Genomic DNA, 11,840 nt, shown 5'->3' on the forward strand with positions numbered 1-11,840 from the left:
TAGAGCCCAGAGTGCCTTGATGCCTTTTTCTCAGTTCTGTTTTTGGAGATGGCTGCCTTGCCCTTGGGAAAGGCCCTGTTCATCTAAGGGAAAAATCTTTTTGCTGCTCTGTCCCAGCCTTCAGCATGATACCACTGAACACTTGGTAACAACCTGTGGGAATGATCTGATTGGTCACTGCTGACTAGCTCCGTGGCTGAGCTCCTTGGCATTCTCTTCTATCACGCCAGACCATGTGCGGCCATTGCACATTCACTGCGATCTTGACTAATTTCTCCTTGGCCCTTTGATATGGATTTCTTCTGCACTCATCATTCTACTCTGAATGAGAACAGTTATGGCTCTCTTCTCAGCTAGGAAGGGCTCATGGTTCTTTGGAAAGTGGTTCATTTCAGTTGCTTTGCATTCCCCATTCTCAGATGGATTTTACAAAACTTTGATTTTATAGCTCATCAGGCTTGTCCGGGTGGTTAGGTGAGAATGATGCTCTCTCGACTTTTCTACACTCTAGCCAGAAGCAAAGCCCTGTACATTTCCTCTACTGCATTCCTTCCTGCAGTGTGCTAGGAATGTTCTCTGGACTAAAACCTAGAGAGAGACCACTTTAGACATAACAAGCCAGAAGGTTCACAGTAACCCAGTGTGGATACCCTGGAGTTAGAACACCCAAACTATATTATACTTTTATGTTAATAATTTAAAGGTTAAATTAGCATCCAGCAAACCATGACAGCAGTTGTCCCTGAACACACTACTTAACATAACTGTGACTCCGTGTTCTTGTCCATAAGCAGGAAATAAAGAGGCCTTGCATCACAGGGTTACTAGATGACTAAACAAATATATTTAAGGAGTTTAGAAGCATACTTCTAAGGCACATAGCAAATGCCTGATAAATGAAACACTAGCTATTATTAATAATATGTTACTACTAGGGCGCCGGGGTGGCTCAGTTGGATAAGTATCCAATTCTTGATTTAGGCTCAGGTCATGATCTCAGGGTTCTGGGATCGAGCCCCAAGTTGGGCTTCACACTCAGTGGGCAGTCTGCTTGAGATTCTCTCTTTTCCTCTCCCCTGGCTCTTTCTAAAATAAATAAATCTTAAAAAAATATGTTGCTACTGATGACAGTAGTTATAGCATAAAAATTTCCTTTATCAAGGACCTACTTCTTAGCCCCTTTCATGTAGGTCCTTGATAAAGGAAATTTAACCTTAAGTTAGAGCTTTCTGTAGGGATCAGTAAGAGTTAGCAGATATAGCCAAGCAACACTGTAGTCAGTATTCCAGTTCCACAAACAAATCAGAAAATTGCGGCTTAACAGTTGGTACCCAGCGTTATAGTTAATATTGTTTAGCAATATCTTTAGCCCCCCCCCCCCCGCCTTTGGGTGGGATTGTACCTTTGTGCCTCCTTGACAGGAAGCAGAGCTGTATGACTTGCATCGGGCAATGAAATGTGACCAAAACGTATCACTTCTGGGCAAGTCTTTTTTAGTTTCTTTGCAATGCAATATGCTTTCTTCACCCTGCCACCAGAACTAGGGAAGTTCAAGTGGCACAGCTTCTTAGTGAGGGTGATTTGGAGCAGTCATGGCAGGCTCATGATGAGTATGTCGAATAAGTTCAAAAATGAACGTTTGCTTTAGAACACAGAATTGAGGCTGCTCATTCTGTCATCATCCGTGTGCCTATCTTGATTGATTTAGTACTTTCAGCATATAGTCCAGACTGTGCTCTGCTCCGGTTGGGCAGGATTGAGTCTAGTGGATGCACTGGCCAAGCAGAGAACTTCTAGAGACTGGAGTTTGGATGGAGGGGTAGCCAAAGGCATGGGCGCCAGAGATTGAGTTCAAACCATATCGAAGACAAAGTGCCAAATATTCAAGTGTCCAGATCTGCCCAAAGTGCAGGTGTGGGACTGGCAGCAGGAGACAGGAAATAGAGCTGGAAAGTCTGGAGCTGAATAAAGGCAGGGATGGAGCAGGAACTGAGGAACAAACCCTGGAACCAGATAAGAGGGTCTGTCCACAATGTTTCACTGTGTAGCAGAGAGAGAGCCAAAGTGTAGTCTCTCCGGGTGCAGCTGTTTGGTGTGTGATGGGCTGCTTGGCTGGAAGTCACAAGGTAGAGTCAGCAACACCTTAGGGCCATTTCTCCTTGGATCTATCAGTCTTCATACGAGCAAGATTCCTTGGTACCTCAAGGTTTGAAGAACATCACAGAAATTCACTGAGTTCTGGATGTTTGTGCTTATTCTTTTCCTTATGCTGAGAATCTCCCAATCCAGATTTAAAGAGCGATCACTCTCGGATTAGCTCAAGAATCCTACTCACTCTGCCAGAATCACTTCTGAAACATCAAAACACGTATTTTGGCTCCCTTTTAAGGTACCATGTAATGTACATCATATAAAATGTTACCAGTACAGAGCTGTCCATGTATGTTTTTAATTGGGTCAGCAATGTTAACACAGCAGCAGTGTAAGCAGAGCATTTAAGAAATTTTTCCCAATCCTTTTGGAATTCAGCTCATGGGCTTAACAGACATGTATTGACATAACTAACTTGTTCAGCATGTCTTTCTGTAAGTTATAAGTGAAGAGAAAGTAAAGCTTTGCATTAAACTAACAGATGAGATTTTTGTATTAGGGATAATATACTAATATGATAACACACTAATAGGATACATATCCCAAAGTGCAGTTTCATCATTTAATGCAAAGTTACCTCCTACCAGGAAGTGAAGATTATTTTACAGAAAATATAAATAATGTGAAGGCTTTCTGGACACTCAGCAGTAACCTGGGATGTGAAATAATTTAACATGCACCACTTGCCATGTACAGTCTCCTAGTGTTGAAGATGATCATCAGGATTCTGTGGTGAATGGAATGTCAGGGCTGGGGAAGTGTGGGCAATTCCAGTTATGATAACCAGGGACTAAAAGTTTGTTTTAGTTCTCAGTTGGCCCCATAATGAACTAGAAAGGTAGAAAATGGTTCCATGAGTCTGTTTCTGTTTGCAGCTGTGAAGTTGTTTAATGTTATTACTTATTAGTTAAAATTGTCTGCTTTTTTTAGACAGTTGACTTATTATGGTAATAATGTGCACTGATCTTCTCTAGTACATCTACCAATACACAGTAGATGTTTAATAAATGTTTGTTGAAAGTGATTTTATAAGTACATTTATAAAGGTTGAAATTGGGGCACCTGGGAGGCTTTCCCGGGGTCCTGGGATCGAGTCCCACATCGGGCTCCCTGCGTGGAGCCTGCTTCCCCCTCTGCCTGTGTCTCTGCCTCTCTCTCTCTCTGTCTCTCATGAATAAATAAATAAAATCTTAAAGAAATAATCAGAAAACCAAAAAGAACCTTCTATAAGAAAAAAAATTCAAAGCAATCAGAAGTATTTGAATAGTTTGTAATATACGTGTGTGATAGGCATGACATACATTATGGTTATAAATATATAAATAGTTTACAGGAAATATCTCTAAAGAAATATTATCAAATAATCTCTGGGTGTTTAGAGGAAGATTTGTACAAGAAGGATAGATTCAAGGAGAAGAGCTGCCTTAACTTATTTTATTGCTTCTTTGCTAAAGGTATTTACTCAGAACATCAGAAGTAAAGCTTTAACGTCAAATGTCTGGAGAAATTTAAATATATGTGAATGCGTGTGTTTAAATTGAATAAGAATGTTGACAGAAATAAATCACTTTTAGAGAGAATTCCCAGGACCTAGTCCCTTTTAGGAAAGCTCTCCTGGTCCTTGTGCAAATACACGGTCCTTTAAAGTACTAGCGCACGTAATTTATGGGTTTATGTCTGTATGCCTCTGTTTATTTTTGGCATAAAAATCCTTGCTTATAAAAAGGGTAGTTAAGCATGGTACTACATAACTGTGATCCCTTTTGCCTGACTTAAGAATTTGTACTTAAGGAACATAAACTAAAGTCGAAGGTAATTCAATTAACAGTCTGAACACACAAAGGTAGGCTTGCTTCTCAGCTTTAAGGTACAAGCAGCACCATCAGATTATAGCAGTGATTACACCATGTGTACACATTCTTCAAAATTTCATGAATCACAGGGCCAAGCTCCAATTTGTGATGTTTGTCTGTCTCTGAAGAATCAACTGAAATGGTCATCCTGAAGCCAAATAGTTCCACTCCAAAAAAAAAAAAAAAAAAATAGTTTCACTCCTTGTCTAACCTCACAAAAGTCATCACCTCCATTCGCAGATGCAGAGCCAGGTCCCCCTGTTTTCTTACCGCTCATGCTAATTCATTGCCAAACTCCATGGATACCAGTTCTGAAATGGCTCTTGAACCTGTCCACTCCTGCCCATTTTCCTTGCCATTGTTCCACTTTGGAATGCCATCTTCTCTTGCCCGTGCCAGTGTCAGTGGGCTTGTACACGTTCTCCTGCCCCCATGCTGTCTCCTCTGACCTCTCCTCCACTTTGCACAGGGCCATACTTTTAATAAATACAATTGCACCAAAAAGAATGCTGTGAGTCTCGGTTTAAACATACTTCCCCAGGCCATCCCTGGTTTCCGCTCCCTTCCTTCGCCTTCCTGAAGCCTCTGTAATTCCTCTGTTGTGACTAGTGTTAACTCTTCACTGTGACTCCCGGTATAGTCATCTATTTCAGTAAATCACAAGCTCTCTGAGGGTAGGGCCTGTGCTCCTCTTGTGTACCTCTGAGTCCGTGGATTCCAGCCTAGGATGGACTTGCAAATTATAAGGAATTTGTCACAGCTCCGTAGTATGAGAGCAGTTCTTGAGCTGAGGCATGTACCAGCACTCTGTAACATAGTGATATGCTATTTGTCTCATGCAAGAACACTTATGTCTCTAAAGGAAAATCTCCTGAACTGGTGTATCCCAACAGGCTTTATTTTAACTAGCAAGAATAGTAAAATCTTATAAATTTCTACTTGAATAAGGATGCCAACTTAAATTCCTTCTCTTCTTGACTTTAACTAAAATGCTAGTAAAGGCAGTTCCAAATACTTGTATTTTAGGCACGCTTTATGACATCTTAATATGGAATTACATAGAACTACGGTATAAAATGTGATACGAAAATCTGCACATGTGCGGAAGGGGGTGTGGCATTGTTTCCCTTAACTGTTAACATGTTAGACAACTTTTCATGTTTTTTCTTATTTCTTCCTCTAATGCCTTATTTACAGATTTTTCCCTGTGACTGAAAAATCTGGTTTAGTTTAGGCTAGAAGAATGTGATATAGGAAGAAAAATTACATGTGTCTCTCTGTGTGTATTTGTATGTATGTATATATGATGATGGATTAATGACTATTACGAGCAATAAGAAAAATGGAATGTGTGGGAGTTTGTGGAGCAGAAGTTCATTCATGGCTCTATTGTGAAGGAAAGGTCATTGTCAGTTCAAATGAAATCTTTTTTTCCCCAGCTTTATTGAGATATAATTGACATATAACACTGTGTAAGTTTAAGGTCAAAGGAAATCTTGTCTTCATTGTACATGTTAAAAATGAGTAGCGTTGAACAGACTTGGTCCCTGCTCTGAAAATAGTAGAATTAAATGTAATTCTTCTTGCAGAAATAAAAAATACTCCTTTAATTATGGCCACTGATAAATTTGGTATAAAATCTCACACAAGAAATCTAAACTTTAAACATATATGTATGTACAGAAATAATGATAGATGAAATGGTAATAGTCTGGGGGAAGCAGGATGGGAGTGAGAAAGCGGGTGGGGGTACGGAGGAAGTAAGAAGGCCCTGAGTTGATAGTTGCTGAAATTGAGCGTTGGGTACATAGTGGGTTGTTATATATTCTGACCTTTGCATATCTTTGAAAGTTTCTGGGATGCCTGGGTGGCTCAGTGGTTGAGCATATGCCTTCAGCTCAGGTCATGATCCTGGAGTCCTGGGATTGAGCCCTGCATCGGGCTCCCTGCAGGGAGCCTGCTTCTGTCTCTGCCTCTCTGTGTCTCTCACAAATAAATGAATAAAATCTTTTAAAAAAGAGAGAAAGTTTCCATAATATAATGTTTTTACAGAGAAGAAAAATCCTCTATATAAAAGTAGAAATATCCTGAAGCTAGTAAAACTTAAGCCAGAGGACCCACCACTGAATGGGTCCCTTCGGGAAGGGTGGGAGTAGCCCCTGTGGTGCTTGCAAATGTTTATGTGCCTTTGTTTTGGAAAATTTGACAACATGAGATAATTTAACCACAGTGGGCTAAGACTGCTGTCTCTTCCCATTTCAGAATCCCCTCCATTGTGTTTCCCTTCATGGTGAGGGGTGTTTGAGAGGCTGTGAGTTTTTGAGAGATTGAGCTAAAGGAAAGTTGGGTTGGGGATACAAAGAGCTAAGTTTCAATGTCTTTACACATGCGTGAAAGATACAGATTTCAAATTCCCAGCAGCGATGTGCATGTTGACACCACCATAATTATTGGTGAGAATATTAATTTATTATCAATCTTTTCCGTGTCTCTTGGCACTGGGTCATTGTGCTAGCATAGGGCTGGCCCCTAGCAAGGCTCCTTCTGTCCCGGCTCCTGACTCTGTGTTGTGACTGGGCGCATAGGACCACAGACTGTATTGGAGGATGAGTGTGCCCCACGGTACCCGGCATGAAAGCATGCAGGTGGGAGAGGAAAAACAAGGCTGGAAATGGGTGAAGCCAGAAGCCAGTCTATGGATGATTTTTCCAACCGACAGATGTGTAAAGTTAAGATGCTTCAGATTTGGTTCCTGTTGATAACCTGGTTAAACTAGGCATCCTTTCCAGTCAGAAATATGCTCAAAAAGACTGCAAATATAATTATAAATGCATCATGCTTTTTTTGCATTTTTATGGACATCAAGAGAAATACAATTTATCAAAATACTGCATTGATAGTGCCCAGACCTCTGCTACCGGAAGTGTAAACTTGAGTTTGACTATGTGTAGCTGCTTAAATAGCCATTCATTGTATATGTTAGCTTTCTAATGCATTTTTTCCCCTGAAATAGTGTGGGATTCCAAATTTGGAGGAACATAAAACTACCTCTGATACAACAAAATGACCTGAAGCACGGACGTGTACATGCAAAGACACACACACAACACACACGCGCGCACACACACACACACACACACGGTGGTGGATTGAACCAGTAGAATGAATGTTACAGGCATTCAGACATTAGTAAGTGGACGAAAATGTTGCAGTCTAGTGAATACTCCTGTGAACTGAAAGATTTTTGGAAGCCCCCTTCCACAGTGACTTAAAATACGTAATGTGCTCCTTGAGGATAAAATTTAAAATAAAATGAAATCAGATGCGTTTCTAGGTTTGAAACCAAAGTTTCTTACTACTTTAAATTTGAGCCCTTTGTGAAGATGGTTTCAAAGATAACAATCTAAGTCTTTTTTTAAAAATAGAGTCCCTCCAGAGAACTGAAGCGTAGCCAAATCCCTCAACATAGAATAGAATAGTCACTTGAAAGAGAAAAGCAAGTCATCCTGTTTCACTCGGTTATTTTCTCTTCCAAATATGGAATACAGGCATCTAGAAAGCAGGGTAACAGTGAGTTAATATTCATCATGTTTTGTTTATTTTGGCTTTTAAAATACCCATTTCTTAAATTTCTGCTTTCTATAATTTCTGTATTTACCCAAGCAGCCTTATATCTTTTCCAAGTTTTTGCTTTAGAATGAAAATCTTAGTCCGTCTTCCTCAGGTTTTCCTTCTTTCTTCCCAGACATTGTTCATTGTTTTTTCTAAGATTCTGTTTACTCAGAGCATGCCGGCAGGATATTTTGTTTTTGAAACAAGATTTAAACACATTAACATACAATCAATGATGTGTATAATATGTATGGGTGAATGCAATTACATGATCCATTTGTATCTTCCATAGCTAAGTGCAGGATGCCAGTTGGTTCTTGGTTTGTAAGTGGTTATGCCTTTGATTAAATTATCTCAGCTAGCTATGCCTATAATGGCCTAGAAGTCTTTTTTCTTTTCTTCCCTGAATTTTCTAGGATATTGTTATGTATCGGGCCTCTCTGAGATAGGGTTTCCCAAATATCAAAGAATTTTCTCACAAACCTAGCTCTTACAGCTGCATTCAAGTATAGCAGCAGTCAATGTACATAGGGTAAGCAACCCTCTGCAGTGATGGCAACCTGCGAATCTCCATGGCATAGCCCAAGTACGGTTGACATTGTGTGGGGAAAGGCTCTACTACATTCAGATATTCAGGGGCCCAGATTCCATAAGTTTTTATGGCTCTACCCTTGCCTGAGGCCTCTGGATTTGATGAGATCATCTACAACCAAATGGTAGAAGAAGGAAGAAAGAATGCATGGAGACCTGTGCAGGGTGTGGGTGCGGGGTGTGGGTTCAGGGACCTGGCATAGTGGCATCGACATTATGTGGACCAGAATTCAGTCATATGCCTGGCGGCATTGCAGGGAAGGCTGGGAAATCTGTAACAGTGAGGCCAGGTGGGCAAGAAATAGAGTTCGGTGAGTTCATAGCATTGTCTCTGCACACACCATACAGGGATTTCAGTGTCCCATGCTTTGTGGATGTTTAGCAATATCCCTGGCTTCTACCCACTAGGCGCCAGTAGTTCTCCTCAGATCTGACAACCAAAAAGATTTCTAGATATTGCCTAATATCCACTGGGGGTCCAAGCATTCCCACTTGAGAACAATTTGGCTAGAAACTTCAGCAACAGGCAACACTTGCCATGATAGCAGCTTCTCCATGAGCAAGGGATGTTACATTTGTGAGGTGAAAAAGTTAGGAGTGCGTTTAATGCTGATGGAAGTCCAGATGCTGACACTTCCTCTTGGGAATAATATACTTGCTGTGGGCGTTTTACTATCTATTCTTGATGATCTGTCCACTTCACAAAATATCTCTGTAGTTGAGAGCTGGTATATGGACCCTATTTTCCCCAAAGTTAATAGTTCAGCTTTTTCAAGTGTTTCTTATGGAATATATAGTCATGGAATAAAAAGATCATAGTTAATAATAATTTGTTTATTATTTTTTGGAAACTTTGACCAGCAGGGAAGTATGAGGATTTTTAGAAATCACCAGGGTACAGTGAAAGTTGCCAATAAAAATGTAAAATAATACAGATGTTGTTATGAAGCAGAAACATGTTATGTTTTAAATAAATCAGTATCCTTAACTATTAGCAAGAGAACTTGAGTTTTTAAAAAAGAACAATGGCATTATAATTTTATTATCTTTTTCCTACACATCTGGAATTTTGAAAACTTTTTGAATAAAAAAAAATCCCATTAGATTATTTAAGTCATTTTTGAGTTTAATTGTAGTTTGGAGAGTATATGGAAAAGTTCTGTTTCAAATCTCTTCTTTTACAGAATCTTTTTAACATTTTCAAAGAATTTATCTGTGAGTTATTATCTAATATATGTAGGTGAAATTCAGAGATAGTCTACAAATTTTGTTTTAAAATCACACTTATTACTTTTCTTTATATAACTATAAAATTTGAAAAATAGAAACAAATATGAAGAAAATAAATGTGATTTATAATATTTGTATGCAATTTTTATAGTGTTTTTTTCTTTGCTTATATTTTAGTGGCTCCCCAACTTAAATGTGCATAAGAATCATAGGAAGAACTTGTTTAAAAACCATGTTCCACATTCACTACAAAAGAAGGATACAATATGGGGCCTGAGAAACAGCATTTTAACAGATACTCCAGATGATTCTGATTCAGATGGTCTATAAAAAGCACTTAGGAAAATCTAATATATGTTCTTATATTGCCATAATACCAGTACCATACATTGGCTGGTTAGGGGAGGGAAGAAACTGGATTTGTACCCTTGCTTTGTCTATTTTAAAGAGCCCCACCCCCCTTGTAAACATCAATTCTTTCTACAACAGTTAGCTTCTATTTAAAGATACAGCATTCCTTTTAGTCTTTCAGTAGCCTTTTGGGTTATTTTCCATGAAATGATAATCACTCAGTGTCTTTTGCCTTATTTGGAAAATACATGATTAATTTATTTAAGATTTAATAATCTCCCTTGAACAACTAGAATACTTGTATTTCTCTTGAGATGTGTTAACTCTAGGTGGGAAATAAGCAGGGTGGGGGGAGGCAGTGTGAAACACACAGTGTCAGTGTGCAAGGAGAGGAGTGGTATAGACCTTGGTGAATTGGGGGTGGGTGGAAATCTGTAGTCAATAGCACCTGTTAAAGTACACAGGCAAACGAGAAGGAGATGCCTAGGTGACCCCAAGTTTGTGAGTCTGATCAGCAGAGAGGAGCTGTGTTGGAGAATTTAGGGTTATGGGGGCGAGGAATATAAAAGGGGAAGGATAATGCCAAGTTTCAGGGGTCAATGGATCATCCATCAGAAATGTGTATAAGCAGTTTAGAAATTTTGAACTATGCTTAAGAAATCAGTCAAGGATTGAAATAGAAAAGTAGGAGCCAGGAATGCCTGGGTGGCTCAATGGTTGCGTGCCTGCCTTCAGCCCAGGGGGTGATCCTGAAGTCCCGGGATCAAGTCCCACATTGGGCTCCCTGCATGGAGCCTATGTCTCCCTCTGCCTCTCTCTCTGTGTGTCTCTCATGAATAAATAAATAAAATCTTAAAAAAAATAGAAAAGTAGAAGCCAAAGAGGTGAATGGACAAACCAAAAGAGAGTAAATATTAAAAGAGGGCTGAAAACTAAACTGTGAAGCATGCCTTCATTTAGAAGCCTGGGGAGGGAGGGGCACCTGGGTGGCACAGTTGGTTAAGTGTCCAGCTCTTGGCTTCCGCTCAGGTGGTGAACTCAGGGTCATGGGATTGAGCGTGGAGTCTGCTTGGGACTCTCTCCTTCTCCCTCTGCTCCTCCACCCTGTCCCCTGTGTGTGCACGTGCTCTCTCTCTCACTCTCTGTCTCTCTCTCTCTCTCTTTAAAATAAATAATTTTTTAAAAGAAGCCTGGGGGGATTCCTGGGTGGCTCAGCAGTTTAGCGCCTGCCTTTGGTCCAGGGCGTGATCCTGGAGTCCTGGGATGAGTCCCGTGTTGGGCTTCTGGCATGGAGCCTGCTTCTCCCTCTGCCTGTGTCACTGCCTCTCTCTCTCTCTCTCTCTCTCTCTCTCTCTCTCTCATTAATAAATAAATAAAATCTTTAAAAATAAAAATAAATAAAAATAAGCCTGGGAAGGGGGAAAAAAGGAATAAAGTGGATAAGAAGTGGACAGAGAGGAAGGAGGAACACCAGGAAAAAACCCTTACCTGTAATCAAGGGAACACATGTCCAGGAGGGGCAAAGCCAGTAGACTTGAAAGATTGAAACAAAGTTATTGAGCTTGGGGCCAGATTCCATTGGTGACCTTTGATAAAAGAACTGTTATTTAAGTAAATTTAAATTACTGAAAAGCCAGGAGATTATAAGAGAACTGAAAATTCAAAATCACAGCAAAAATTTGATTCCTCCATCTACGCCTCAGCCTCATGAGTGCCTTAATTTGTTTGTTGATTTCTGCCTGCAGGATAAGTATTCCCCTACATTTTTCTCTTAGTGACCCCTTTAATGTAATCAGTTTCATATCCATGGTGCTCCTCCGTGACCCTCATTTGAAGCTCTCTCAGCAAGGTGAGACGCTTCAGTGGAGTCCATTGGTTCAACTGGCAATTCACACCTAAGGCAGCTTGTCATCTCCTGACTGGCTTCTTGATGGGGTATGCCAGGAAATGAGAGAGGAGTTGAACTAACTTTCTATAACCCTTTCATTTAACATCTACATTACAATCACTCTCCTTTTGCTTAATCTTACCTCAAATATTAAAACCACCCAA

This window comes from Canis aureus, chromosome X, assembly GCF_053574225.1.
Source record: "Canis aureus isolate CA01 chromosome X, VMU_Caureus_v.1.0, whole genome shotgun sequence".
In the NCBI taxonomy this organism is placed as follows: domain Eukaryota; kingdom Metazoa; phylum Chordata; class Mammalia; order Carnivora; family Canidae; genus Canis; species Canis aureus.